Source organism: Hypanus sabinus, chromosome 12 (genome assembly GCF_030144855.1).
Source record: "Hypanus sabinus isolate sHypSab1 chromosome 12, sHypSab1.hap1, whole genome shotgun sequence".
Lineage (NCBI taxonomy): Eukaryota > Metazoa > Chordata > Chondrichthyes > Myliobatiformes > Dasyatidae > Hypanus > Hypanus sabinus.
In genome coordinates, this window is record NC_082717.1 from 102,268,017 (window position 1) to 102,295,702 (window position 27,686).

Genomic DNA, 27,686 nt, shown 5'->3' on the forward strand with positions numbered 1-27,686 from the left:
TCCTGTTGTGAGAGCCAATTGAGCGAGTGGTGAAGGGCCAGCAGAATGTTGCTGGTGTGAGAGCCTATTGAGCGAGTGGTGAAGGGCCAGCAGAATGTTCCTGGTGTGAGAGCGTATTGAGCGAGTGGTGAAGGGCCAGCAGAATGTTCCTGGTGTGAGAACCTATTGAGTGAGTGGTGAAGGGCCAGCAGAATGTTCCTGGTGTGAGAAACTATTGAGCGAGTGGTGAAGGGCCAGCAGAATGTTCCTGGTGTGAGAACCTGTTGAGTGAGTGGTGAAGGGCCAGCAGAATGTTCCTGGTGTGAGAACCTATTGAGTGAGTGGTGAAGGGCCAGCAGAATGTTCCTGGTGTGAGAACCTATTGAGTGAGTAGTGAAGGGCCAGCAGAATGTTGCTGTTGTGAGAGCCTATTGAGCGATTGGTGAAGGGCCAGCAGAATGTTCCTGGTGTGAGAACCTATTGAGCGAGTGGTGAAGGGCCAGCGGAATGTTCCTGGTGTGAGAACCTATTGAGCGAGTGGTGAAGGGCCAGCAGAATGTTGCTGGTTTGAGAAACTATTGAGCGAGTGGTGAAGGGCCAGCAGAATGTTCCTGGTGTGAGAACCTATTGAGCGAGAGGTGAAGGGCCAGCAGCATGTTCCTGGTGTGAGAACCTATTGAGCGAGTGGTGAAGGGCCAGCAAAATGTTCCTGTTGTGAGAGCCTATTGAGCGAGTGGTGAAGGGCCAGCAGAATGTTCCTGTTGTGAGAACCTATTGAGGGAGTGGTGAAGGGCCTGCAGAATGTTCCTGGTGTGAGAACCTATTGAGCGAGTGGTGAAGGGCCAGCAGAATGTTCCTGGTGTGAGAACCTATTGAGCGAGTGGTGAAGGGCCAGCAGAATGTTGATGTTGTGAGAACCTATTGAGCGAGTGGTGAAGGGCCAGCAGAATGTTGCTGTTGTGAGAGCCTATTGAGCGAGTGGTGAAGGGCCAGCAGAATGTTCCTGTTGTGAGAACCTATTGAGCGAGTGGTGAAGGGCCAGCAGAATGTTGCTGTTGTGAGAGCCTATTGAGCGAGTGGTGAAGGGCCAGCAGAATGTTCCTGTTGTGAGAACCTATTGAGGGAGTGGTGAAGGGCCTGCAGAATGTTCCTGGTGTGAGAGCCTATTGAGCGAGTGGTGAAGGGCCAGCAGAATGTTGCTGGTGTGAGAACCCATTGAGCGAGTGGTGAAGGGCCAGCAGAATGTTCCTGGTGTGAGAACCTATTGAGCGAGTGGTGAAGGGCCAGCAGAATGTTCCTGTTGTGAGAGCCTATCGATCGAGTGGTGAAGGCCCAGCAGAATGTTGCTGGTGTGAGAACCTATTGATCGAGTGGTGAAGGGCCAGCAGAATGTTGCTGTTGTGAGAACCTATTGAGCGAGTGGTGAAGGGCCATCAGAATGTTGCTGTTGTGAGAGCCTATTGAGCGAGTGGTGAAGGGCCAGCAGAAAGTTCCTGTTGTGAGAACCTATTGAGCGAGTGGTGAAGGGCCAGCAGAATGTTCCTGGTGTGAGAGCCAATTGAGCGAGTGGTGAAGGGCCAGCAGAATGTTGCTGTTGTGAGAGCCTGTTGAGCGAGTGGTGAAGGGCCAGCAGAATGTTCCTGTTGTGAGAGCCAATTGAGCGAGTGGTGAAGGGCCAGCAGAATGTTGCTGGTGTGAGAGCCTATTGAGCGAGTGGTGAAGGGCCAGCAGAATGTTCCTGGTGTGAGAGCGTATTGAGCGAGTGGTGAAGGGCCAGCAGAATGTTCCTGGTGTGAGAACCTATTGAGTGAGTGGTGAAGGGCCAGCAGAATGTTCCTGGTGTGAGAAACTATTGAGCGAGTGGTGAAGGGCCAGCAGAATGTTCCTGGTGTGAGAACCTGTTGAGTGAGTGGTGAAGGGCCAGCAGAATGTTCCTGGTGTGAGAACCTATTGAGTGAGTGGTGAAGGGCCAGCAGAATGTTCCTGGTGTGAGAACCTATTGAGTGAGTAGTGAAGGGCCAGCAGAATGTTGCTGTTGTGAGAGCCTATTGAGCGATTGGTGAAGGGCCAGCAGAATGTTCCTGGTGTGAGAACCTATTGAGCGAGTGGTGAAGGGCCAGCGGAATGTTCCTGGTGTGAGAACCTATTGAGCGAGTGGTGAAGGGCCAGCAGAATGTTGCTGGTTTGAGAAACTATTGAGCGAGTGGTGAAGGGCCAGCAGAATGTTCCTGGTGTGAGAACCTATTGAGCGAGAGGTGAAGGGCCAGCAGCATGTTCCTGGTGTGAGAACCTATTGAGCGAGTGGTGAAGGGCCAGCAAAATGTTCCTGTTGTGAGAGCCTATTGAGCGAGTGGTGAAGGGCCAGCAGAATGTTCCTGGTGTGAGAACCTATTGAGCGAGTGGTGAAGGGCCAGCAGAATGTTGCTGGTGTGAGAACCTATTGAGCGAGTGGTGAAGGGCCAGCAGAATGTTGCTGGTGTGAGAACCTATTGAGCGAGTGGTGAAGGGCCAGCAGAATGTTCCTGGTGCGAGAACCTAATGAGCGAGTGGTGAAGGGCCAGCAGAATGTTGCTGTTGTGAGAACCTATTGAGCGAGTGGTGAAGGGCCAGCAGAATGTTCCTGTTGTGAGAACCTATTGAGCGAGTGGTGAAGGACCAGCAGAATGTTGCTGGTGTGAGAACCTATTGAGCGAGTGGTGAAGGGCCAGCAGAATGTTCCTGTTGTGAGAACCTATTGAGCGAGTGGTGAAGGCCAGCAGAATGTTCCTGGTGTGAGAACCTATTGATCGAGTGGTGAAGGGCCAGCAGAATGTTGCTGGTGTGAGAGCCTATTGAGCGAGTGGTGAAGGGCCAGCAGAATGTTCCTGTTGTGAGAACCTATTGAGCGAGTGGTGAAGGGCCAGCAGAATGTTGCTGGTGTGAGAACCTATTGAGCGAGTGGTGAAGGGCCAGCAGAATGTTCCTGTTGTGAGAACCTATTGAGCGAGTGGTGAAGGGCCAGCAGAATGTTCCTGGTGTGAGAACCTATTGAGCGAGTGGTGAAGGGCCAGCAGAATGTTCCTGTTGTGAGAACCTATTGAGCGAGTGGTGAAGGGCCAGCAGAATGTTGCTGGTGTGAGAGCCTATTGAGCGAGTGGTGAAGGGCCAGCAGAATGTTCCTGGTGTGAGAGCGTATTGAGCGAGTGGTGAAGGGCAGCAGAATGTTCCTGGTGTTAGAGCCTATTGAGCGAGTGGTGAAGGGCCAGCAGAATGTTCCTGTTGTAAGAACCTATTGACCGAGTGGTGAAGGGCCAGCAGAATGTTCCTGGTGTGAGAACCTATCGAGCGAGTGGTGAAGGGCCAGCAGAATGTTCCTGGTGTGAGAACCTATTGAGCGAGTGGTGAAGGGCCAGCAGAATGTTCCTGGTGTGAGAGCCTATTGAGCGAGTGGTGAAGGGCCAGCAGAATGTTGCTGGTGTGAGAGCCTATTGAGCGAGTGGTGAAGGGCCAGCAGAATGTTGCTGGTGTGAGAGCCTATTGAACGAGTGGTGAAGGGCCAGCAGAATGTTCCTGGTGTGAGAACCTATTGAGCGAGTGGTGAAGGGCCAGCAGAATGTTCCTGGTGTGAGAACCTATTGAGTGAGTGGTGAAGGGCCAGCAGAATGTTCCTGGTGTGAGAGCCTATTGAGCGAGTGGTGAAGGGCCAGCAGAATGTTGCTGGTGTGAGAACCTATTGAGCGAGTGCTGAAGGGCCAGCAGAATGTTCCTGGTGTGAGAGCGTATTGAGTGAGTGGTGAAGGGCCAGCAGAATGTTCCTGGTGTGAGAGGCTATTGAGCGAGTGGTGAAGGGCCAGCAGAATGTTCCTGGTGTGAGAACCTATTGAGCGAGTGGTGAAGGACCAGCAGAATGTTCCTGGTGTGAGAGCCTATTGAGCGAGTGGTGAAGGGCCAGCAGAATGTTCCTGGTGTGAGAGGCTATTGACCGAGTGGTGAAGGGCCAGCAGAATGTTCCTGGTGTGAGAGCCTATTGAGCGAGTGGTGAAGGGCCAGCAGAATGTTGCTGGTGTGAGAGCCTATTGAGTGAGTGGTGAAGGGCCAGCAGAATGTTCCTGGTGTGAGAGGCTATTGAGCGAGTGGAGAAGGGCCAGCAGAATGTTCCTGGTGTGAGAGCCTATTGAGCGAGTGGTGAAGGGCCAGCAGAATGTTCCTGGTGTGAGAGCCTATTGAGTGAGTGGTGAAGGGCCAGCAGAATGTTGCTGTTGTGAGAACCTATTGAGTGAGTGGTGAAGGGCTAGCAGAATGTTGCTGTTGTGAGAACCTATTGAGCGAGTGGTGAAGGGCCAGCAGAATGTTCCTGGTGTGAGAACCTATTGAGCGAGTGGTGAAGGGCCAGCAGAATGTTCCTGTTGTGAGAGCCTATTGAGCGAGTGGTGAAGGGCCAGCAGGATGTTCCTGGTGTGAGAACTATTGAGCGAGTGGTGAAGGGCCAGCAGAATGTTGCTGTTGTGAGAACCTATTGAGCGAGTGGTGAAGTTGCCAGCAGAATGTTCAGGTTGTCAGAACCTATTGATCGAGTGCTGAAGGGCCAGCAGAATGTTGCTGTTGTGAGAACCTATTGAGCGAGTGGTGAAGGGCCATCAGAATGTTGCTGTTGTGAGAGCCTATTGAGCGAGTGGTGAAGGGCCAGCAGAAAGTTCCTGTTGTGAGAACCTATTGAGCGAGTGGTGAAGGGCCAGCAGAATGTTCCTGGTGTGAGAGCCAATTGAGCGAGTGGTGAAGGGCCAGCAGAATGTTGCTGTTGTGAGAGCCTGTTGAGCGAGTGGTGAAGGGCCAGCAGAATGTTCCTGTTGTGAGAGCCAATTGAGCGAGTGGTGAAGGGCGAGCAGAATGTTGCTGGTGTGAGAGCCTATTGAGCGAGTGGTGAAGGGCCAGCAGAATGTTCCTGGTGTGAGAGCGTATTGAGCGAGTGGTGAAGGGCCAGCAGAATGTTCCTGGTGTGAGAACCTATTGAGTGAGTGGTGAAGGGCCAGCAGAATGTTCCTGGTGTGAGAACCTATTGAGCGAGTGGTGAAGGGCCAGCAGAATGTTCCTGGTGTGAGAACCTGTTGAGTGAGTGGTGAAGGGCCAGCAGAATGTTCCTGGTGTGAGAACCTATTGAGTGAGTGGTGAAGGGCCAGCAGAATGTTCCTGGTGTGAGAACCTATTGAGTGAGTAGTGAAGGGCCAGCAGAATGTTGCTGTTGTGAGAGCCTATTGAGCGATTGGTGAAGGGCCAGCAGAATGTTCCTGGTGTGAGAACCTATTGAGCGAGTGGTGAAGGGCCAGCGGAATGTTCCTGGTGTGAGAACCTATTGAGCGAGTGGTGAAGGGCCAGCAGAATGTTGCTGGTTTGAGAAACTATTGAGCGAGTGGTGAAGGGCCAGCAGAATGTTCCTGGTGTGAGAACCTATTGAGCGAGAGGTGAAGGGCCAGCAGCATGTTCCTGGTGTGAGAACCTATTGAGCGAGTGGTGAAGGGCCAGCAAAATGTTCCTGTTGTGAGAGCCTATTGAGCGAGTGGTGAAGGGCCAGCAGAATGTTCCTGGTGTGAGAACCTATTGAGCGAGTGGTGAAGGGCCAGCAGAATGTTGCTGGTGTGAGAACCTATTGAGCGAGTGGTGAAGGGCCAGCAGAATGTTGCTGGTGTGAGAACCTATTGAGCGAGTGGTGAAGGGCCAGCAGAATGTTCCTGGTGCGAGAACCTAATGAGCGAGTGGTGAAGGGCCAGCAGAATGTTGCTGTTGTGAGAACCTATTGAGCGAGTGGTGAAGGGCCAGCAGAATGTTCCTGTTGTGAGAACCTATTGAGCGAGTGGTGAAGGACCAGCAGAATGTTGCTGGTGTGAGAACCTATTGAGCGAGTGGTGAAGGGCCAGCAGAATGTTCCTGTTGTGAGAACCTATTGAGCGAGTGGTGAAGGCCAGCAGAATGTTCCTGGTGTGAGAACCTATTGATCGAGTGGTGAAGGGCCAGCAGAATGTTGCTGGTGTGAGAGCCTATTGAGCGAGTGGTGAAGGGCCAGCAGAATGTTCCTGTTGTGAGAACCTATTGAGCGAGTGGTGAAGGGCCAGCAGAATGTTCCTGTTGTGAGAGCCAATTGAGCGAGTGGTGAAGGGCCAGCAGAATGTTGCTGGTGTGAGAGCCTATTGAGCGAGTGGTGAAGGGCCAGCAGAATGTTCCTGGTGTGAGAGCGTATTGAGCGAGTGGTGAAGGGCCAGCAGAATGTTCCTGGTGTGAGAACCTATTGAGTGAGTGGTGAAGGGCCAGCAGAATGTTCCTGGTGTGAGAACCTATTGAGCGAGTGGTGAAGGGCCAGCAGAATGTTCCTGGTGTGAGAACCTGTTGAGTGAGTGGTGAAGGGCCAGCAGAATGTTCCTGGTGTGAGAACCTATTGAGTGAGTGGTGAAGGGCCAGCAGAATGTTCCTGGTGTGAGAACCTATTGAGTGAGTAGTGAAGGGCCAGCAGAATGTTGCTGTTGTGAGAGCCTATTGAGCGATTGGTGAAGGGCCAGCAGAATGTTCCTGGTGTGAGAACCTATTGAGCGAGTGGTGAAGGGCCAGCGGAATGTTCCTGGTGTGAGAACCTATTGAGCGAGTGGTGAAGGGCCAGCAGAATGTTGCTGGTTTGAGAAACTATTGAGCGAGTGGTGAAGGGCCAGCAGAATGTTCCTGGTGTGAGAACCTATTGAGCGAGAGGTGAAGGGCCAGCAGCATGTTCCTGGTGTGAGAACCTATTGAGCGAGTGGTGAAGGGCCAGCAAAATGTTCCTTTTGTGAGAGCCTATTGAGCGAGTGGTGAAGGGCCAGCAGAATGTTCCTGGTGTGAGAACCTATTGAGCGAGTGGTGAAGGGCCAGCAGAATGTTGCTGGTGTGAGAACCTATTGAGCGAGTGGTGAAGGGCCAGCAGAATGTTGCTGGTGTGAGAACCTATTGAGCGAGTGGTGAAGGGCCAGCAGAATGTTCCTGGTGCGAGAACCTAATGAGCGAGTGGTGAAGGGCCAGCAGAATGTTGCTGTTGTGAGAACCTATTGAGCGAGTGGTGAAGGGCCAGCAGAATGTTCCTGTTGTGAGAACCTATTGAGCGAGTGGTGAAGTCCCAGCAGAATGTTGCTGGTGTGAGAACCTATTGAGCGAGTGGTGAAGGGCCAGCAGAATGTTCCTGTTGTGAGAACCTATTGAGCGAGTGGTGAAGGCCAGCAGAATGTTCCTGGTGTGAGAACCTATTGATCGAGTGGTGAAGGGCCAGCAGAATGTTGCTGGTGTGAGAGCCTATTGAGCGAGTGGTGAAGGGCCAGCAGAATGTTCCTGTTGTGAGAACCTATTGAGCGAGTGGTGAAGGGCCAGCAGAATGTTGCTGGTGTGAGAACCTATTGAGCGAGTGGTGAAGGGCCAGCAGAATGTTCCTGGTGTGAGAACCTATTGAGTGAGTGGTGAAGGGCCAGCAGAATGTTCCTGGTGTGAGAACCTATTGAGCGAGTGGTGAAGGGCCAGCAGAATGTTCCTGGTGTGAGAACCTGTTGAGTGAGTGGTGAAGGGCCAGCAGAATGTTCCTGGTGTGAGAACCTATTGAGTGAGTGGTGAAGGGCCAGCAGAATGTTCCTGGTGTGAGAACCTATTGAGTGAGTAGTGAAGGGCCAGCAGAATGTTGCTGTTGTGAGAGCCTATTGAGCGATTGGTGAAGGGCCAGCAGAATGTTCCTGGTGTGAGAACCTATTGAGCGAGTGGTGAAGGGCCAGCGGAATGTTCCTGGTGTGAGAACCTATTGAGCGAGTGGTGAAGGGCCAGCAGAATGTTGCTGGTTTGAGAAACTATTGAGCGAGTGGTGAAGGGCCAGCAGAATGTTCCTGGTGTGAGAACCTATTGAGCGAGAGGTGAAGGGCCAGCAGCATGTTCCTGGTGTGAGAACCTATTGAGCGAGTGGTGAAGGGCCAGCAAAATGTTCCTTTTGTGAGAGCCTATTGAGCGAGTGGTGAAGGGCCAGCAGAATGTTCCTGGTGTGAGAACCTATTGAGCGAGTGGTGAAGGGCCAGCAGAATGTTGCTGGTGTGAGAACCTATTGAGCGAGTGGTGAAGGGCCAGCAGAATGTTGCTGGTGTGAGAACCTATTGAGCGAGTGGTGAAGGGCCAGCAGAATGTTCCTGGTGCGAGAACCTAATGAGCGAGTGGTGAAGGGCCAGCAGAATGTTGCTGTTGTGAGAACCTATTGAGCGAGTGGTGAAGGGCCAGCAGAATGTTCCTGTTGTGAGAACCTATTGAGCGAGTGGTGAAGTCCCAGCAGAATGTTGCTGGTGTGAGAACCTATTGAGCGAGTGGTGAAGGGCCAGCAGAATGTTCCTGTTGTGAGAACCTATTGAGCGAGTGGTGAAGGCCAGCAGAATGTTCCTGGTGTGAGAACCTATTGATCGAGTGGTGAAGGGCCAGCAGAATGTTGCTGGTGTGAGAGCCTATTGAGCGAGTGGTGAAGGGCCAGCAGAATGTTCCTGTTGTGAGAACCTATTGAGCGAGTGGTGAAGGGCCAGCAGAATGTTGCTGGTGTGAGAACCTATTGAGCGAGTGGTGAAGGGCCAGCAGAATGTTCCTGTTGTGAGAACCTATTGAGCGAGTGGTGAAGGGCCAGCAGAATGTTCCTGGTGTGAGAACCTATTGAGCGAGTGGTGAAGGGCCAGCAGAATGTTCCTGTTGTGAGAACCTATTGAGCGAGTGGTGAAGGGCCAGCAGAATGTTGCTGGTGTGAGAGCCTATTGAGCGAGTGGTGAAGGGCCAGCAGAATGTTCCTGGTGTGAGAGCGTATTGAGCGAGTGGTGAAGGGCAGCAGAATGTTCCTGGTGTTAGAGCCTATTGAGCGAGTGGTGAAGGGCCAGCAGAATGTTCCTGTTGTAAGAACCTATTGACCGAGTGGTGAAGGGCCAGCAGAATGTTCCTGGTGTGAGAACCTATCGAGCGAGTGGTGAAGGGCCAGCAGAATGTTCCTGGTGTGAGAACCTATTGAGCGAGTGGTGAAGGGCCAGCAGAATGTTCCTGGTGTGAGAGCCTATTGAGCGAGTGGTGAAGGGCCAGCAGAATGTTGCTGGTGTGAGAGCCTATTGAGCGAGTGGTGAAGGGCCAGCAGAATGTTGCTGGTGTGAGAGCCTATTGAACGAGTGGTGAAGGGCCAGCAGAATGTTCCTGGTGTGAGAACCTATTGAGCGAGTGGTGAAGGGCCAGCAGAATGTTCCTGGTGTGAGAACCTATTGAGTGAGTGGTGAAGGGCCAGCAGAATGTTCCTGGTGTGAGAGCGTATTGAGCGAGTGGTGAAGGGCCAGCAGAATGTTCCTGGTGTGAGAGCGTATTGAGCGAGTGGTGAAGGGCCAGCAGAATGTTCCTGGTGTGAGAACCTATTGAGTGAGTGGTGAAGGGCCAGCAGAATGTTCCTGGTGTGAGAACCTATTGAGCGAGTGGTGAAGGGCCAGCAGAATGTTCCTGGTGTGAGAACCTGTTGAGTGAGTGGTGAAGGGCCAGCAGAATGTTCCTGGTGTGAGAACCTATTGAGTGAATGGTGAAGGGCCAGCAGAATGTTCCTGGTGTGAGAACCTATTGAGCGAGAGGTGAAGGGCCAGCAGCATGTTCCTGGTGTGAGAACCTATTGAGCGAGTGGTGAAGGGCCAGCAAAATGTTCCTGTTGTGAGAGCCTATTGAGCGAGTGGTGAAGGGCCAGCAGAATGTTCCTGGTGTGAGAACCTATTGAGCGAGTGGTGAAGGGCCAGCAGAATGTTGCTGGTGTGAGAACCTAATGAGCGAGTGGTGAAGGGCCAGCAGAATGTTGCTGTTGTGAGAACCTATTGAGCGAGTGGTGAAGGGCCAGCAGAATGTTCCTGTTGTGAGAACCTATTGAGCGAGTGGTGAAGGACCAGCAGAATGTTGCTGGTGTGAGAACCTATTGAGCGAGTGGTGAAGGGCCAGCAGAATGTTCCTGTTGTGAGAACCTATTGAGCGAGTGGTGAAGGCCAGCAGAATGTTCCTGGTGTGAGAACCTATTGATCGAGTGGTGAAGGGCCAGCAGAATGTTGCTGGTGTGAGAGCCTATTGAGCGAGTGGTGAAGGGCCAGCAGAATGTTCCTGTTTTGAGAACCTATTGAGCGAGTGGTGAAGGGCCAGCAGAATGTTGCTGGTGTGAGAACCTATTGAGCGAGTGGTGAAGGGCCAGCAGAATGTTCCTGTTGTGAGAACCTATTGAGCGAGTGGTGAAGGGCCAGCAGAATGTTCCTGGTGTGAGAACCTATTGAGCGAGTGGTGAAGGGCCAGCAGAATGTTCCTGTTGTGAGAACCTATTGAGCGAGTGGTGAAGGGCCAGCAGAATGTTGCTGGTGTGAGAGCCTATTGAGCGAGTGGTGAAGGGCCAGCAGAATGTTCCTGGTGTGAGAGCGTATTGAGCGAGTGGTGAAGGGCAGCAGAATGTTCCTGGTGTTAGAGCCTATTGAGCGAGTGGTGAAGGGCCAGCAGAATGTTCCTGTTGTAAGAACCTATTGACCGAGTGGTGAAGGGCCAGCAGAATGTTCCTGGTGTGAGAACCTATCGAGCGAGTGGTGAAGGGCCAGCAGAATGTTCCTGGTGTGAGAACCTATTGAGCGAGTGGTGAAGGGCCAGCAGAATGTTCCTGGTGTGAGAGCCTATTGAGCGAGTGGTGAAGGGCCAGCAGAATGTTGCTGGTGTGAGAGCCTATTGAGCGAGTGGTGAAGGGCCAGCAGAATGTTCCTGTTGTGAGAACCTATTGAGCGAGTGGTGAAGGGCCAGCAGAATGTTCCTGGTGTGAGAACCTATTGAGCGAGTGGTGAAGGGCCAGCAGAATGTTACTGTTGTGAGAACCTATTGAGCGAGTGGTGAAGGGCCAGCAGAATGTTGCTGGTGTGAGAGCCTATTGAGCGAGTGGTGAAGGGCCAGCAGAATGTTCCTGGTGTGAGAGCGTATTGAGCGAGTGGTGAAGGGCAGCAGAATGTTCCTGGTGTTAGAGCCTATTGAGCGAGTGGTGAAGGGCCAGCAGAATGTTCCTGTTGTAAGAACCTATTGACCGAGTGGTGAAGGGCCAGCAGAATGTTCCTGGTGTGAGAACCTATCGAGCGAGTGGTGAAGGGCCCGCAGAATGTTCCTGGTGTGAGAACCTATTGAGCGAGTGGTGAAGGGCCAGCAGAATGTTCCTGGTGTGAGAGCCTATTGAGCGAGTGGTGAAGGGCCAGCAGAATGTTGCTGGTGTGAGAGCCTATTGAGCGAGTGGTGAAGGGCCAGCAGAATGTTGCTGGTGTGAGAGCCTATTGAACGAGTGGTGAAGGGCCAGCAGAATGTTCCTGGTGTGAGAACCTATTGAGCGAGTGGTGAAGGGCCAGCAGAATGTTCCTGGTGTGAGAACCTATTGAGTGAGTGGTGAAGGGCCAGCAGAATGTTCCTGATGTGAGAACCTATTGAGTGAGTGGTGAAGGGCCAGCAGAATGTTCCTGGTGTGAGAGCCTATTGAGCGAGTGGTGAAGGGCCAGCAGAATGTTGCTGTTGTGAGAGCCTATTGAGCGAGTGGTGAAGGGCCAGCAGAATGTTCCTGTTGTGAGAGCGTATTGGACGAGTGGTGAAGGGCCAGCAGAATGTTCCTGGTGTGAGAGCCTATTGAGCGAGTGGTGAAGGGCCAGCAGAATGTTCCTGGTGTGTGAACCTATTGAGCGAGTGGTGAAGGGCCAGCGGAATGTTCCTGGTGTGAGAGCCTATTGAGCGAGTGGTGAAGGGCCAGCAGAATGTTGCTGGTGTGAGAACCTATTGAGCGAGTGCTGAAGGGCCAGCAGAATGTTCCTGGTGTGAGAGCGTATTGAGTGAGTGGTGAAGGGCCAGCAGAATGTTCCTGGTGTGAGAGGCTATTGAGCGAGTGGTGAAGGGCCAGCAGAATGTTCCTGGTGTGAGAACCTATTGAGCGAGTGGTGAAGGACCAGCAGAATGTTCCTGGTGTGAGAGCCTATTGAGCGAGTGGTGAAGGGCCAGCAGAATGTTCCTGGTGTGAGAGGCTATTGACCGAGTGGTGAAGGGCCAGCAGAATGTTCCTGGTGTGAGAGCCTATTGAGCGAGTGGTGAAGGGCCAGCAGAATGTTGCTGGTGTGAGAGCCTATTGAGTGAGTGGTGAAGGGCCAGCAGAATGTTCCTGGTGTGAGAGGCTATTGAGCGAGTGGTGAAGGGCCAGCAGAATGTTCCTGGTGTGAGAGCCTATTGAGCGAGTGGTGAAGGGCCAGCAGAATGTTCCTGGTGTGAGAGCCTATTGAGCGAGTGGTGAAGGGCCAGCAGAATGTTGCTGTTGTGAGAACCTATTGAGTGAGTGGTGAAGGGCCAGCAGAATGTTGCTGTTGTGAGAACCTATTGAGCGAGTGGTGAAGGGCCAGCAGAATGTTCCTGGTGTGAGAACCTATTGAGCGAGTGGTGAAGGGCCAGCAGAATGTTCCTGTTGTGAGAGCCTATTGAGCGAGTGGTGAAGGGCCAGCAGGATGTTCCTGGTGTGAGAACTATTGAGCGAGTGGTGAAGGGCCAGCAGAATGTTGCTGTTGTGAGAACCTATTGAGCGAGTGGTGAAGTTGCCAGCAGAATGTTCAGGTTGTGAGAACCTATTGAGCGAGTGGTGAAGGGCCAGCAGAATGTTGCTGGTGTGAGAACCTATTGAGCGAGTGGTGAAGGGCCAGCAGAATGTTCCTGTTGTGAGAACCTATTGAGCGAGTGGTGAAGGGCCAACAGAATGTTGCTGGTGTGAGAACCTATTGAGCGAGTGGTGAAGGGCCAGCAGAATGTTCCTGGTGTGAGAACCTATTGAGCGAGTGGTGAAGGGCCAGCAGAATGTTCCTGGTGTTAGAGCCTATTGAGCGAGTGGTGAAGGGCCAGCAGAATGTTCCTGGTGTGAGAGGCTATTGAGCGAGTGGTGAAGGGCCAGCAGAATGTTCCTGGTGTGAGAGCCTATTGAGCGAGTGGTGAAGGGCCAGCAGAATGTTGCTGGTGTGAGAATCTATTGAGCGAGTGGTGAAGGGCCAGCAGAATGTTCCTGGTGTGAGAACCTATTGAGCGAGTGGTGAAGGGCCAGCAGAATGTTCCTGGTGTGAGAACCTATTGAGCGAGTGGTGAAGGGCCAGCAGAATGTTCCTGGTGTGAGAACGTATTGAGCGAGTGGTGAAGGGCCAGCAGAATGTTCCTGTTGTGAGAACCTATTGAGCGAGTGGTGAAGGGCCAGCAGAATGTTCCTGTTGTGAGAACCGATTGAGCGAGTGGTGAAGGGCCAGCAGAATGTTCCTGGTGTGAGAACCTATTGAGCGAGTGGTGAAGGGCCAGCAGAATGTTCCTGGTGTGAGAACCTATCGAGCGAGTGGTGAAGGGCCAGCAGAATGTTCCTGTTGTGAAAGCCTATTGAGCGAGTGGTGAAGGGCCAGCAGAATGTTGCTGTTGTGAGAACCTATTGAGCGAGTGGTGAAGGGCCAGCAGAATGTTCCTGGTGTGAGAGCCTATTGAGCGAGTGGTGAAGGGCCAGCAGAATGTTCCTGGTGTGAGAACCTATTGACCGAGTGGTGAAGGGCCAGCAGAATGTTCCTGGTGTGAGAACCTATTGAGCGAGTGGTGAAGGGCCAGCAGAATGTTCCTGTTGTGAGAGCCTATTGAGCGAGTGGTGAAGGGCCAGCAGAATGTTCCTGGTGTGAGAACCTATTGAGCGAGTGGTGAAGGGCCAGCAGAATGTTCCTGTTGTGAGAGCCTATTGAGCGAGTGGTGAAGGGCCAGCAGAATGTTCCTGGTGTGAGAACCTATTGAGCGAGTGGTGAAGGGCCAGCAGAATGTTCCTGTTGTGAGAACCTATTGAGCGAGTGGTGAAGGGCCAGCAGAATGTTCCTGTTGTGAGAACCTATTGAGCAAGTGGTGAAGGGCCAGCAGAATGTTCCTGTTGTGAGAACCTATTGAGCGAGTGGTGAAGGGCCAGCAGAATGTTCCTGGTGTGAGAACCTATTGAGCGAGTGGTGAAGGGCCAGCAGAATGTTGCTGGTGTGAGAACCTATTGAGCGAGTGGTGAAGGGCCAGCAGAATGTTCCTGTTGTGAGAGCCTATTGAGCGAGTGGTGAAGGGCCAGCAGAATGTTGCTGGTGTGAGATCCTATTGAGCGAGTGGTGAAGGGCCAGCAGAATGTTCCTGGTGTGAGAACCTATTGAGCGAGTGGTGAAGGGCCAGCAGAATGTTCCTGTTGTGAGAACCTATTGAGCGAGTGTTGAAGGGCCAGCAGAATGTTCCTGGTGTGAGAACCTATTGAGCGAGTGGTGAAGGGCCAGCAGAATGTTCCTGGTGTGAGAACCTATTGAGCGAGTGGTGAAGGGCCAGCAGAATGTTGCTGTTGTGAGAACCTATTGAGCGAGTGGTGAAGGGCCAGGAGAATGTTCCTGTTGTGAGAACCTATCGAGCGAGTGGTGAAGGGCCAGTAGAATGTTCCTGGTGTGAGAGCCTATGGAGCGAGTGGTGAAGGGCCAGCAGAATGTTCCTGGTGTGAGAGCCTATTGAGCGAGTGGTGAAGGGCCAGCAGAATGTTCCTGTTGTGAGAACCTATTGAGCGAGTGGTGAAGGGCCAGCAGAATGTTCCTGTTGTGAGAACCTATTGAGCGAGTGGTGAAGGGCCAGCAGAATGTTCCTGGTGTGAGAACCTATTGAGCGAGTGGTGAAGGGCCAGCAGAATGTTGCTGGTGTGAGAACCTATTGAGTGAGTGGTGAAGGGCCAGCAGAATGTTGCTGGTGTGAGAACCTATTGAGTGAGTGGTGAAGGGCCAGCAGAATGTTCCTGGTGCGAGAACCTATTGAGCGAGTGGTGAAGGGCCAGCAGAATGTTCCTGTTGTGAGAACCTATTGAGCGAGTGGTGAAGGGCCAGCAGAATGTTGCTGGTGTGAGAACCTATTGATCGAGTGGTGAAGGGCCAGCAGAATGTTGCTGTTGTGAGAGCCTATTGAACGAGTGGTGAAGGGCCAGCAGAATGTTCCTGTTGTGAGAGCCTATTGAGCGAGTGGTGAAGGGCCAGCAGAATTTTCCTGGTGTGAGAACCTATTGAGCGAGTGGTGAAGGGCCAGCAGAATGTTGCTGTTGTGAGAGCCTATTGAGCGAGTGGTGAAGGGCCAGCAGAATGTTGCTGTTGTGAGAGCCTATTGAGCGAGTGGTGAAGGGCCAGCAGAATGTTCCTGTTGTGAGAACCTATTGAGCGAGTGGTGAAGGGCCAGCAGAATGTTCCTGGTGTGAGAACCTATTGAGCGAGTGGTGAAGGGCCAGCAGAATGTTCCTGGTGTGAGAACCTATTGAGCGAGTGGTGAAGGGCCAGTAGAATGTTCCTGTTGTGAGAACCTATTGAGCGAGTGGTGAAGGGCCAGCAGAATGTTCCTGGTGTGAGAACCTATTGAGCGAGTGGTGAAGGGCCAGCAGAATGTTCCTGGTGTGAGAACCTATTGAGCGAGTGGTGAAGGGCCAGCAGAATTTTCCTGTTGTGAGAACCTATTGAGTGAGTGCTGAAGGTCTAGCAGAATGTTCCTGCTGTGAGAACCTATTGAGCGAGTGGTGAAGGGCCAGCAGAATGTTGCTGGTGTGAGAACCTATTGAGCGAGTGGTGAAGGGCCAGCAGAATGTTCCTGGTGTGAGAACCTATTGAGCGAGTGGTGAAGGGCCAGCAGAATGTTGCTGGTGTGAGAACCTATTGAGTGAGTGGTGAAGGGCCAGCAGAATGTTCCTGGTGTGAGAGCCTATTGAGTGAGTGGTGAAGGGCCAGCAGAATGTTCCTGTTGTGAGAACCTATTGAGCGAGTGGTGAAGGGCCAGCAGAATGTTGCTGGTGTGAGAACCTATTGAGCGAGTGGTGAAGGGCCAGCAGAATGTTGCTGTTGTGAGAGCCTATTGAACGAGTGGTGAAGGGCCAGCAGAATGTTCCTGTTGTGAGAGCCTATTGAGCGAGTGGTGAAGGGCCAGCAGAATGTTGCTGTTGTGAGAGCCTATTGAGCGAGTGGTGAAGGGCCAGCAGAATGTTGCTGTTGTGAGAGCCTATTGAGCGAGTGGTGAAGGGCCAGCAGAATGTTCCTGTTGTGAGAACCTATTGAGCGAGTGGTGAAGGGCCAGCAGAATGTTCCTGGTGTGAGAACCTATTGAGCGAGTGGTGAAGGGCCAGCAGAATGTTGCTGGTGTGAGAACCTATTGAGTGAGTGGTGAAGGGCCAGCAGAATGTTCCTGGTGTGAGAGGCTATTGAGCGAGTGGTGAAGGGCCAGCAGAATGTTCCTGGTGTGAGAGCCTATTGAGCGAGTGGTGAAGGGCCAGCAGAATGTTCCTGGTGTGAGAACCTATTGAGCGAGTGGTGAAGGGCCAGCAGAATGTTCCTGGTGTGAGAACCTATCGAGCGAGTGGTGAAGGGCCAGCAGAATGTTCCTGTTGTGAAAGCCTATTGAGCGAGTGGTGAAGGGCCAGCAGAATGTTGCTGTTGTGAGAACCTATTGAGCGAGTGGTGAAGGGCCAGCAGAATGTTCCTGGTGTGAGAGCCTATTGAGCGAGTGGTGAAGGGCCAGCAGAATGTTCCTGGTGTGAGAACGTATTGAGCGAGTGGTGAAGGGCCAGCAGAATGTTCCTGGTGTGAGAACCTATTGAGCGAGTGGTGAAGGGCCAGCAGAATGTTCCTGTTGTGAGAGCCTATTGAGCGAGTGGTGAAGGGCCAGCAGAATGTTCCTGGTGTGAGAACCTATTGAGCGAGTGGTGAAGGGCCAGCAGAATGTTCCTGTTGTGAGAGCCTATTGAGCGAGTGGTGAAGGGCCAGCAGAATGTTCCTGGTGTGAGAACCTATTGAGCGAGTGGTGAAGGGCCAGCAGAATGTTCCTGTTGTGAGAACCTATTGAGCGAGTGGTGAAGGGCCAGGAGAATGTTCCTGTTGTGAAAACCTATCGAGCGAGTGGTGAAGGGCCAGTAGAATGTTCCTGGTGTGAGAGCCTATTGAGCGAGTGGTGAAGGGCCAGCAGAATGTTGCTGTTGTGAGAACCTATTGAGTGAGTGGTGAAGGGCCAGCAGAATGTTCCTGGTGTGAGAGCCTATTGAGCGAGTGGTGAAGGGAGCAGAATGTTCCTGTTGTGAGAGCCTATTGAGCGAGTGGTGAAGGGCCAGCAGAATGTTCCTGTTGTGAGAACCTATTGAGCGAGTGGTGAAGGGCCAGCAGAATGTTCCTGTTGTGAGAACCTATTGAGCAAGTGGTGAAGGGCCAGCAGAATGTTCCTGTTGTGAGAACCTATTGAGCGAGTGGTGAAGGGCCAGCAGAATGTTCCTGGTGTGAGAACCTATTGAGCGAGTGGTGAAGGGCCAGCAGAATGTTGCTGGTGTGAGAACCTATTGAGCGAGTGGTGAAGGGCCAGCAGAATGTTCCTGTTGTGAGAGCCTATTGAGCGAGTGGTGAAGGGCCAGCAGAATGTTGCTGGTGTGAGATCCTATTGAGCGAGTGGTGAAGGGCCAGCAGAATGTTCCTGGTGTGAGAACCTATTGAGCGAGTGGTGAAGGGCCAGCAGAATGTTCCTGTTGTGAGAACCTATTGAGCGAGTGGTGAAGGGCCAGCAGAATGTTGCTGTTGTGAGAACCTATTGAGCGAGTGGTGAAGGGCCAGGAGAATGTTCCTGTTGTGAGAACCTATCGAGCGAGTGGTGAAGGGCCAGTAGAATGTTCCTGGTGTGAGAGCCTATGGAGCGAGTGGTGAAGGGCCAGCAGAATGTTCCTGGTGTGAGAGCCTATTGAGCGAGTGGTGAAGGGCCAGCAGAATGTTCCTGTTGTGAGAACCTATTGAGCGAGTGGTGAAGGGCCAGCAGAATGTTCCTGTTGTGAGAACCTATTGAGCGAGTGGTGAAGGGCCAGCAGAATGTTCCTGGTGTGAGAACCTATTGAGCGAGTGGTGAAGGGCCAGCAGAATGTTGCTGGTGTGAGAACCTATTGAGTGAGTGGTGAAGGGCCAGCAGAATGTTGCTGGTGTGAGAACCTATTGAGTGAGTGGTGAAGGGCCAGCAGAATGTTCCTGGTGCGAGAACCTATTGAGCGAGTGGTGAAGGGCCAGCAGAATGTTCCTGTTGTGAGAACCTATTGAGCGAGTGGTGAAGGGCCAGCAGAATGTTGCTGGTGTGAGAACCTATTGATCGAGTGGTGAAGGGCCAGCAGAATGTTGCTGTTGTGAGAGCCTATTGAACGAGTGGTGAAGGGCCAGCAGAATGTTCCTGTTGTGAGAGCCTATTGAGCGAGTGGTGAAGGGCCAGCAGAATGTTCCTGGTGTGAGAACCTATTGAGCGAGTGGTGAAGGGCCAGCAGAATTTTCCTGGTGTGAGAACCTATTGAGCGAGTGGTGAAGGGCCAGCAGAATGTTGCTGTTGTGAGAGCCTATTGAGCGAGTGGTGAAGGGCCAGCAGAATGTTGCTGTTGTGAGAGCCTATTGAGCGAGTGGTGAAGGGCCAGCAGAATGTTCCTGTTGTGAGAACCTATTGAGCGAGTGGTGAAGGGCCAGCAGAATGTTCCTGGTGTGAGAACCTATTGAGCGAGTGGTGAAGGGCCAGCAGAATGTTCCTGGTGTGAGAACCTATTGAGCGAGTGGTGAAGGGCCAGTAGAATGTTCCTGTTGTGAGAACCTATTGAGCGAGTGGTGAAGGGCCAGCAGAATGTTCCTGGTGTGAGAACCTATTGAGCGAGTGGTGAAGGGCCAGCAGAATGTTCCTGGTGTGAGAACCTATTGAGCGAGTGGTGAAGGGCCAGCAGAATGTTCCTGGTGTGAGAACCTATTGAGCGAGTGGTGAAGGGCCAGCAGAATGTTGCTGGTGTGAGAACCTATTGAGTGAGTGGTGAAGGGCCAGCAGAATGTTCCTGGTGTGAGAGCCTATTGAGTGAGTGGTGAAGGGCCAGCAGAATGTTCCTGTTGTGAGAACCTATTGAGCGAGTGGTGAAGGGCCAGCAGAATGTTGCTGGTGTGAGAACCTATTGAGCGAGTGGTGAAGGGCCAGCAGAATGTTGCTGTTGTGAGAGCCTATTGAACGAGTGGTGAAGGGCCAGCAGAATGTTCCTGTTGTGAGAGCCTATTGAGCGAGTGGTGAAGGGCCAGCAGAATGTTGCTGTTGTGAGAGCCTATTGAGCGAGTGGTGAAGGGCCAGCAGAATGTTGCTGTTGTGAGAGCCTATTGAGCGAGTGGTGAAGGGCCAGCAGAATGTTCCTGTTGTGAGAACCTATTGAGCGAGTGGTGAAGGGCCAGCAGAATGTTCCTGGTGTGAGAACCTATTGAGCGAGTGGTGAAAGGCCAGCAGAATGTTCCTGGTGTGAGAACCTATTGAGCGAGTGGTGAAGGGCCAGCAGAATGTTCCTGGTGTGAGAACCTATTGAGCGAGTGGTGAAGGGCCAGCAGAATGTTCCTGTTGTGAGAACCTATTGAGCGAGTGGTGAAGGGCCAGTAGAATGTTCCTGGTGTGAGAACCTATTGAGCGAGTGGTGAAGGGCCAGCAGAATGTTCCTGGTGTGAGAACCTATTGAGCGAGTGGTGAAGGGCCAGCAAAATGTTCCTGTTGTGAGAAGCTATCGAGCGAGTGGTGAAGGGCCAGCAGAATGTTCCTGGTGTGAGAACCTATTGAGCGAGTGGTGAAGGGCCAGCAGAATGTTGCTGGTGTGAGAACCTATTGAGCGAGTGGTGAAGGGCCAGCAGAATGTTCCTGTTGTGAGAACCTATTGAGCGAGTGGTGAAGGGCCAGCAGAATGTTCCTGGTGTGAGAACCTATTGAGCGAGTGGTGAAGGGCCAGCAGAATGTTGCTGTTGTGAGAACCTATTGAGCGAGTGGTGAAGGGCCAGCAGAATGTTCCTGGTGTGAGAACCTATTGAGCGAGTGGTGAAGGGCCAGCAGAATGTTGCTGTTGTGAGAACCTATTGAGCGAGTGGTGAAGGGCCAGCAGAATGTTCCTGGTGTGAGAACCTATTGAGCGAGTGGTGAAGGGCCAGCAGAATGTTGCTGGTGTGAGAACCTATTGAGCGAGTGGTGAAGGGCCAGCAGAATGTTCCTGGTGTGAGAACCTATTGAGCGAGTGGTGAAGGGCCAGCAGAATGTTCCTGGTGTGAGAACCTATTGAGTGAGTGGTGAAGGGCCAGCAGAATGTTGCTGGTGTGAGAACCTATTGAGTGAGTTGTGAAGGGCCAGCAGAATGTTCCTGTTGTGAGAACCTATTGAGCGAGTGGTGAAGGGCCAGCAGAATGTTCCTGGTGTGAGATCCTATTGAGCGAGTGGTGAAGGGACAGCAAAATGTTCCTGTTGTGAGAACCTATCGAGCGAGTGGTGAAGGGCCAGCAGAATGTTGCTGGTGTGAGAACCTATTGAGCGAGTGGTGAAGGGCCAGCAGAATGTTGCTGGTGTGAGAACCTATTGAGCGAGTGGTGAAGGGCCAGCAGAATGTTCCTGTTGTGAGAACCTATTGAGCGAGTGGTGAAGGGCCAGCAGAATGTTCCTGGTGTGAGAACCTATTGAGCGAGTGGTGAAGGGCCAGCAGAATGTTCCTGTTGTGAGAACCTATTGAGCGAGTGGTGAAGGGCCAGCAGAATGTTCCTGGTGTGAGAACCTATTGAGCGAGTGGTGAAGGGCCAGCAGAATGTTGCTGTTGTGAGAACCTATTGAGCGAGTGGTGAAGGGCCAGCAGAATGTTCCTGGTGTGAGAACCTATTGAGCGAGTGGTGAAGGGCCAGCAGAATGTTGCTGTTGTGAGAACCTATTGAGCGAGTGGTGAAGGGCCAGCAGAATGTTCCTGGTGTGTGAACCTATTGAGCGAGTGGTGAAGGGCCAGCAGAATGTTGCTGGTGTGAGAACCTATTGAGCGAGTGGTGAAGGGCCAGCAGAATGTTCCTGGTGTGAGAACCTATTGAGCGAGTGGTGAAGGGCCAGCAGAATGTTCCTGGTGTGAGAACCTATTGAGCGTGTGGTGAAGGGCCAGCAGAATGTTGCTGGTGTGAGAACCTATTGAGCGAGTGGTGAAGGGCCAGCAGAATGTTCCTGTTGTGAGAACCTATTGAGCGAGTGGTGAAGGGCCAGTAGAATGTTCCTGGTGTGAGAACCTATTGAGCGAGTGGTGAAGGGCCAGCAGAATGTTCCTGGTGTGAGAACCTATTGAGCGAGTGGTGAAGGGCCAGCAAAATGTTCCTGTTGTGAGAACCTATCGAGCGAGTGGTGAAGGGCCAGCAGAATGTTCCTGGTGTGAGAACCTATTGAGCGAGTGGTGAAGGGCCAGCAGAATGTTGCTGGTGTGAGAACCTATTGAGCGAGTGGTGAAGGGCCAGCAGAATGTTCCTGTTGTGAGAACCTATTGAGCGAGTGGTGAAGGGCCAGCAGAATGTTCCTGGTGTGAGAACCTATTGAGCGAGTGGTGAAGGGCCAGCAGAATGTTGCTGTTGTGAGAACCTATTGAGCGAGTGGTGAAGGGCCAGCAGAATGTTCCTGGTGTGAGAACCTATTGAGCGAGTGGTGAAGGGCCAGCAGAATGTTGCTGTTGTGAGAACCTATTGAGCGAGTGGTGAAGGGCCAGCAGAATGTTCCTGTTGTGAGAACCTATTGAGCGAGTGGTGAAAGGCCAGCAGAATGTTCCTGGTGTGAGAACCTATTGAGCGAGTGGTGAAGTGCCAGCAGAATGTTGCTGGTGTGAGAACCTATTGAGCGAGTGGTGAAGGGCCAGCAGAATGTTCCTGGTGTGAGAACCTATTGAGTGAGTGGTGAAGGGCCAGCAGAATGTTGCTGGTGTGAGAACCTATTGAGTGAGTGGTGAAGGGCCAGCAGAATGTTGCTGGTGTGAGAACCTATTGAGCGAGTGGTGAAGGGCCAGCAGAATGTTCCTGGTGCGAGAACCTATTGAGCGAGTGGTGAAGGGCCAGCAGAATGTTGCTGGTGTGAGAGCCTATTGAACGAGTGGTGAAGGGCCAGCAGGATGTTCCTGGTGTGAGAACCTATTGAGTGAGTGGTGAAGGGCCAGCAGAATGTTCCTGGTGTGAGAACCTATTGAGCGAGTGGTGAAGGGCCAGCAGAATGTTCCTGGTGTGAGAACCTATTGAGCGAGTGGTGAAGGGCCAGCAGAATGTTCCTGGTGCGAGAACCTATTGAGCGAGTGGTGAAGGGCCAGCAGAATGTTGCTGTTGTGAGAGCCTATTGAACGAGTGGTGAAGGGCCAGCAGAATGTTCCTGTTGTGAGAACCTATTGAGTGAGTGGTGAAGGTCTAGCAGAATGTTCCTGCTGTGAGAACCTATTGAGCGAGTGGTGAAGGGCCAGTAGAATGTTCCTGGTGTGAGAACCTATTGAGCGAGTGGTGAAGGGCCAGCAGAATGTTCCTGTTGTGAGAACCTATTGAGTGAGTGGTGAAGGGCCAGCAGAATGTTCCTGGTGTGAGAACCTATTGAGCGAGTGGTGAAGGGCCAGCAGAATGTTCCTGGTGTGAGAGCCTATTGAGCGAGTGGTGAAGGGCCAGCAGAATGTTCCTGGTGTGAGAACCTATTGAGCGAGTGGTGAAGGGCCAGCAGAATGTTCCTGGTGTGAGAACCTATTGAGCGAGTGGTGAAGGGCCAGCAGAATGTTCCTGGTGTGAGAACCTATTGAGCGAGTGGTGAAGGGCCAGCAGAATGTTCCTGGTGTGAGAGCCTATTGAGCGAGTGGTGAAGGGCCAGCAGAATGTTCCTGGTGTGAGAACCTATTGAGCGAGTGGTGAAGGGCCAGCGGAATGTTCCTGGTGTGAGAGCCTATTGAGCGAGTGGTGAAGGGCCAGCAGAATGTTGCTGGTGTGTATCCACAGTTTCTGGGGGAAAGCAGAAAATCGTGACAGCAACACTGAATGCAGGAAGAGGGTTCCCGCGAACAAGTAGCACAAAAGGTCAGTATTACTTAATGGACTGAATGGCCTTCTTGTTTACGAACACCCTGCACTTTTCCATTTGCCTGGTCCATTTCTGGAAGAAGAGTGACACATAGAAAATCCTGGAGTTCAGGCAGCGTCTATGGAAAGGATAATGAGCTGACATGTTGGGCCAAAACCGTTCATCAGGACTGCAAGGGTAAGACAATGAGACATCGGAGCAGAATCTGGCCATTCGGCTCATCGGATCTGCTCTGCTATTCCATCATGGCTGATCCTGGATCCTACTCAACTGCAAAAACCTGGTGGGGGAAGAAACCATAGTAAGAAGGTGGGTGGAGTGGAAGGAGTACAAGCTGGAAGGTGATAGGTGAAGCCAGGTATACAGGTGGAGAGGGGGAATGAATTGAGAAGTTGGGAGGTGATAGGTAGAAAAGATAAAGGGCTGGAGAAGGAGGAATCTGAAAGGAGAACGGAGTGGACCATGAGAGAAAGGGTAGGTGTAGGGCCACCAGACAGAGGTGATAGGTAAGTGTAGAGAAAAGAATGGGGTTGCTGGGCAATGTGTCTCAAAGGGGTGGAAAGACCAGTCTGCACTATATTTCGAAATAATGGAGCGGAATGGAGAAAGAGAGAAGGGGCAGATATTACATAAGTTGGTGAAATTGATGTTCATGTCTTCAGGTTGGAAGCTACTCAGATGGGGTAGGAGGTGTTTCTCCTCCAACCTGAGAGTGGTCTCATCGTGACAGTAGAGCAGTCCACGGAGTGATTCGTCCGAGTGGGAACGGGGATTGGAACCGAATTCGTTGGCCATGGGAGAGTCCTAATTGTTTTGGGCCAAGAGAAGAAAGGAAGGATACTGCAGCAGCTTTTATGTCCATTGTAGCTTGTGAAGTGTGAAGAAGAATGGAGAAGCCACCAAGCACTATGCTGGATAATTCTTTCCATAGTGCAGCCTTATGAAGTGACCTGCCATTAGATGCAGATGCTCCAGGGGAAATATTAGAGCTGCCACTCCTAAAAGGCTGCTCCATTGAACCATGGGGGAGATGTTTTGAATGCTGTAGAGCTAAGCAGGTGAACAAAGGGTTGACAGAATAAACAATCTTTTTTAGAGGTACAAAGGACCAACAGGACCTGCTGGCCCAACAAGCCTGCACTGCCAATTACACTCATGTGACCAATTAACCCTTTTGGAATGTGGGAGGTAACCAGGGCACTGGGAGGAAACCCATGCGGTTACAGGGCGTATGTTCAAACTCCTTACAACCAGCAGCGGGAAATTAACCTGGTTCAATGAAATCGTAAAGGGTTACGTTAACCGCTGTGCTACCATACTCTTCCATGTTTAAGGATGTTGGTTCGGGGTATTTGGAGGCGCAGGATAAAATCACAGAAAAACCTTGCTGACAAATCTGTTGGACTACTTTAAAGAAATAACTAGCAGGATAGACAAAGGAGGGTCAGTGGATGTTGCATACTTGGATTTTCAGAAAGCCGTTGAGAACGTGCCACACATGAGGCTGCTCAACAAGAACCCATGGTATTACAGGAAAGAAACTTGCATGGATAGAGCACTGGCTGATTGGCAGGAAACAAAGAGTGGGAGTAATGGGAGGCTTTCACGTTGGCTGCCCGTGACTAGTGATGTTCCATAGGGGTCTGTGTTGGGACTGCTTCTTTTTATGTTACATGTCAATCACTTGGATGATGGAATTGGTGCCTTTGTTGTGAAGCTTGCAGACAATGTTAATATGGGTGGAGAAGCAAGTTGTTTTAAGTAGAGGCTGCAGAAGGGTCTTAGACAGACAGATAATGGCAAGGTAGCGGCAGATGAAAAATAGCTTCAGGAAGTGTATGGTCATATACTTTGCTAGAAGAAATAAAAACAAACTATTTCGTAAATGAAGAAAAAAATTTAAAAATCTTGGGAGTCCTTGTGCAGGATTCCTTAAAGGTTACTTTGCAGGTTGAGTCAGTGGAGAGGAAGGCAAATGTGATGTCAGCATTCATTTCAAGAGGATCAGCAAGAATATAAAAGGAAGGATGTAATGTTTAGTCTTTATAAAGCACTGGTGAGACCTCACGTGAGCAGTTTTGGGCCCCTTATCTATGAAAGGATGTTCTGACATTGGAGAGAGATTGATGGAGGTTCACAAAATGATTCTGGGACTGAAAGTCTGGTCATATGAAGAGTGTTTGATGGCTCAGGGCCTGTAGTGACTGGAATTCAGAAGAATGAGGGGGCGACCTCATTGAAACCAATGAAATATTGAAGCACCTCATTGGAGTGGATGTGGAGAGGATGTTTTCTCTGGTGGGGGAGTCTAAGAACAGATGATACAGCCTAAGAATTCAGGAGTGTCCTTTTAGAACAGATAGCAGGAGTAATTTCTTTGGCCAGAGAGTGCTGAATCTGAGGAAATCATTGCCACAGTCACTCTGGCGGCCATGTCATTGTGTATATGTGAGGAAAAGATTCACAGAATCTTGATTAGTCAGGGCAGGAAGGGATACAGGGAGAAGGCAGGAGACTGGGGCTGAGAGGGAAAATGGATCAGCCATGATGAAATGATGAAGCAGACGATGGGCCAAATGGCCTAATTCTGCTCCTATAAATTATGGTCTTATTTTTATATGAAACAAGCCATATTGAATTAGCTGCCCAGCGGACACCCTGCCTGATTTAACCAAAAGGCTCAGTGTGTTGTTCCCACCCTAGATTGAGGTAGCATTAAAAAAGGCACAACCTGTTGAAGCAGGAACAGGCCACACAGCCCACAGAACTGCTGAACCATTTTTCTGTACCCCTCCCATTCCCTGCATATTTATGCACTATTTAGTGCATAACTGTGCTCTTGGAAAGAGAAATCAAAATATTCACCAACCATCTCTCTGCATCCTTATTTTGAATCTGTTACCCCCTGGCTCCTGACTTCAAGCCCAGGGAAACACTTCTCCCTCAGGGCTTCTATTTGGCAAGACCTGTAAGGATTTTATATATTTCAATGTGATCACCTCTTACTGTTTTAAGCAATCAGCAGTTCAAGTCTTAAGTGCAAGAGTTTCTGCAGATGCTGGAGATGTTGAGCAATACACACAAAATATTGGACAAACCCTGCAGCTTGGGCCTCATCTTCAGAGAGGAATAAACAGTCGAAGTTTTGGGCCAAGAACTTTCATCAAATCTGCAATAAGGGAGAAGTATTAATCTGCTCATTCTCCCTCAATGTAATGACAGTGTTCTTTTTTACTGACAAAATTCAGAAGATGGTAGACATGCTGTTAGTGTCTGCATCAGTTCAGAAGTCAATGTAATCCTTACACTCACTCGGAACTAATTTAGTTAAGACGATACAATTCAAACCTATTGACTATAACACTAGATGAAATTCCGCTACATCTGAAATCCTGCTCCTGTTCCCTTGACATTTTACCTACAACCTTTTTAAATGATGTTTCTGGTTGACTGGCACCAGACATTCTGCAAATAGTCAACGCTTCCCAAAAGCCCTGAAAACTGCAGTAATTAAAGAACAATCTGGATGCCTCGGTAAATGATAAGTACAGGCCTATACCAAACTTACCATGTTTAAGTAAAACCATTGAGAAGATTGTTTATTTGCAGCTCAGCAGCTTTTTAGCTCCAAGCAACTGTATGGGTGTTTTCCAGTCTCTATTTCGACGACGTCACAGCACTGAGAGTGTTCTGCTGAAGAGTTTAAATGACTGTTGCTTCATCCACGATGATGGTCACATTTCAGTTTTGGATCTCAGGGCTGCCTTTGACACAGTAGACCATGGCATATTACCGGACAGACTGGAAAACTGGGTGGGACTTTCCGGTACAGTCCATCAGTGGTTTAAATCGTATTTAAAGGACGAAGACTATTTCTATCGATTGGTAGCTACATATCTGACCGAACAAAAATGACATGCAGAGTGTCTCAAGGGTCCATACTAGGGCCTCTTTTGTTCAACATGTATATGCTCCCTTGAACTCAATATCTTACCATAATTATGTGGATGATACTCAGATTTATATAATAGTGTCATTAAGTGACTTTGGTTCCATACAATTACTAAAGAACTGTATTAAACAAATCACTGATTGGATGTGCCAAAATTTCCTCCAGTTAAACAAAGAGAAACCTGCAATAATTGTTTTTGGTGCCAAAAAAAGAACGATTAAAAGTCAATGCTGGCTTGGAATCCCTGTCATTACAGACCACAAACCGAGCCAGAAACCTTGGTGTTGAGATAGACTCTGACTTCAATTTTAACTGCCCCATTAAGACAATTACAAAGTCAGCCTACTACCATCTTAAAAATACAGTGAGAGCTAAAGGGCTTATGTCTCAGCAAGATCTAGAAAAACTCATCCATGCATTTATTGTTCGGCTTGACTACTGTAATGGCGTTTTCACAGGTCTCTGTAAAAAAAATCCGTCAGAGAGCTGCAGCTCATTCAGATGCTGCTGCTAGAGTCCTCACTAAGACCAAGAAAACAGAAATATCACCCCAGTTCTCAGATCACTAGACCGCTTTCCTGTCCATCAGAGGATTGACTTTAAAATGTTACTACTGGTTTATACAGCACTGAATGGTCTAGGGACAAAATACATCTCCGATCTCTTGTTGCATCATGAACCTTCCCGAGCTGTCAGTTCGTCTGGGGCGGGTCTGCTTACCATCCTCGGGGTCAAAGCTAAACGTGGTGAAGCAGCTTTTAGTTACTGTGCTCCACATATCGGGAATAACATTCCAGACCATATGAACTCTGCCCCAAATTAAGCTCTTTAAAACTGAGACTGAAAACTTTTCCTTTTG

At 50.8% G+C, this 27,686-nt stretch overlaps 1 protein-coding gene across 2 annotated transcripts in view; it reads right to left on the reverse strand.

The window, feature by feature from the left end:
- LOC132402532 (transcobalamin-1-like) overlaps nucleotides 1–27,686 on the reverse strand; it is an 81,254-nt gene that overhangs the window by 40,575 nt on the left and 12,993 nt on the right. The window lies entirely within an intron of this gene.